The following is a 2474-nucleotide window of genomic DNA, read 5'->3' as shown; positions in this document are numbered from 1 at the left end:
CTTGTGACGCTTCTCGACAAAGTCTCGGTTGCGCGTTGATGCAACGAGACCAGGTTATCGCATATGCGTCATGTTGATTAAGGGATCATGAGAAGAGACCTTGAACTAGGTAAAGTTGACGTCGTTACCTGTATGAAAACGCTGCACGATCTTTACTGATCACAAGGGTTGCAACACACTGTAGATCATAAGGACTTAAATATTAACGAAGATGGACTGAGCTACTGAATGATTGCGACTGAGAAATTAAGTGTCACCTGGACAAGGCAAGCGTTGTAGCAGACGCCTTGAGCCGCAAGGATCACGCAAAGCCTCTAAGGGTGCGAGCCTTAGAGATGACCATACAGACGAATCTCGTCACTTGGATTCGTGAAGCTGAGCAAGAGACGCTCAAATCAGCAAACCTTCAAGCTGAAGTGTTTCATGAATGGAAGTGCAATTATTGCCTAAGGAAAACGAAACCTTGTACTTCATGGAATGACTTTGGGTATCGTTTCGCGGCATTTATGTACGCCTGTTTTAGGACAAGGCTCATAGGTCAAGGTACTCGATCCATCCTAGGATCCGACAAGATGTACCAAGACTTGAAGGATTAATATGAGTGGCCCAAGATGGAAGCCGATATAGCTACATGTGGGTAACTGTCTTACTTGTGCCGAAGTTAAGACAAAATACCAGGAACCATCAGAACTACTCCAACAGCCTGAGATTCCCATGTGGAAGTGGGAACGAATCTCAATGGATTTCATTACAAGCTACCAGAAACCCAAAGAGGTCATGATATGGTTTGGGTGAGTATTGACCGACACACCAAGCCTGCACACTTCCTACCGAGCAGTGAAGAAGACAGCGCAAGGGAATTAGCAGAGATTTAGCCTAGAAAGATTGTGGCACGTCATGGAGTGCCTGATCCTACCTTGTCCGACCGAGATGGTTGTTTTGTGCCAAGGATATGGCAAACGTTTCAAAAGGTGTTTAGGTCACGATTAGACCTTAGTACTACATTTCACCCTCAGGCGGACGGCCAGAGCAAATGAGCAATACAGCCTTTGGTAGACTCGCTATGTGCTTGTGTGATAAACATTGATGAAAAGATGGATTACTCACTAGACCTTAAGTGGAGTTTTCCTACAATAATATTTATCACACCGCTGTTTGGGCCGCTTCGTGTGAAGCCTTATAGGAACGTAAGTATCGGTCCCCCCTTCGTGTTGGGCGGAGACCGGAGATAAACGATTCACTGGCCCAAATTGGTTCAGGAAAACTATAGGCAAGATCGTTCGGATATGTGATCATGTCAAGACAGCACGCGGTATGCAGAAAGGCTACGCCGAGGAGCGGCGAAAACCATTGGAATTTGAGATAGGAAGTATGGTTTTAATGAGGGACTCGCCTTGGGAAGGTGTGGTATGATTTGGAAAGCGTGGGAGGTTGAACCCACGGTATATTATACCTTTCGAGATCCTGGAAAGGATCGGGACCATTGCTAATAAGCTAAAACTTCCAGAGAAGATCAAAAGTGATCGCGACACACTCCACGTGTCTGGTCTTTAGAGAAGCCTGACTCTGGGAATAGTCATTATTCACGCAAATAGGATTCACATCAACGACAAACTCCAATTTATTAAAGAACCTGTTGAGGTTGCAAACTGGAAGTCCGCAAGACCCGAAGAAGTCGAAATTGATTTTTTAGAGTTCGTTGGAATTCATATCATGGCCCAGAGTTTACTTGGGAACATGAAGACCAAATTAGGCCTAAGTGACCACATTTGGTTCACAACTCCCCGGCGACCGATGGCATCGCTTGAATTTCGGGACGAAATTCTTTTAACGGGGGGAGAATGTGACAACTGGCACTTTTCCATGCATTCCGTACAATAATTAAATGGTAATCTGTGCTTTAATGACTGTGCATGATCTAGTTTACAAGACGAATAAACTTCTGATTTCTGTTATATACATACAATGGCATTTCATGTTGCAAGACTTTTATCATTACTACATGCAACCCAATATAGTTCTATTAATGCACAGAGCAGAGTTATCACAGTTGTCAGATAAACTAGGAGTACTGACGGGAGTTTACTACTTAGATAGACATGAGGTTAAGACACAAAATAAGCACCAGGACCAAGTGTTACACTAGTATAGTGTGTAGGAAAGTAGGGATCACAAAACTGCCTTCCTAGTGATGACATAGGTACCGGAAAGTGCCAGAAACACACTAAAACTGCAAAATTCTGCACAAATAAATAAATTCAGCAAAATTCAGCTTTTAATAATTAAATATAATGCAGAATTATGATTGAATGGTCCTGAATGCTTTCTTAAGTGTCGGGAATCGAAACTGTCATAAAATCCAACATAAAGCACACTAAACTGCGTAATTTAGCACTTTAACGAACCGCAACGAACCGAACAACCGGACACTACCCTAAACATCAAATTCTTACTAGAGGCATTGTTTTAGTGTT

Source organism: Helianthus annuus, chromosome 9 (genome assembly GCF_002127325.2).
Source record: "Helianthus annuus cultivar XRQ/B chromosome 9, HanXRQr2.0-SUNRISE, whole genome shotgun sequence".
NCBI classification, from domain to species: domain Eukaryota; kingdom Viridiplantae; phylum Streptophyta; class Magnoliopsida; order Asterales; family Asteraceae; genus Helianthus; species Helianthus annuus.
This window is presented reverse-complemented; position numbering follows the sequence as displayed.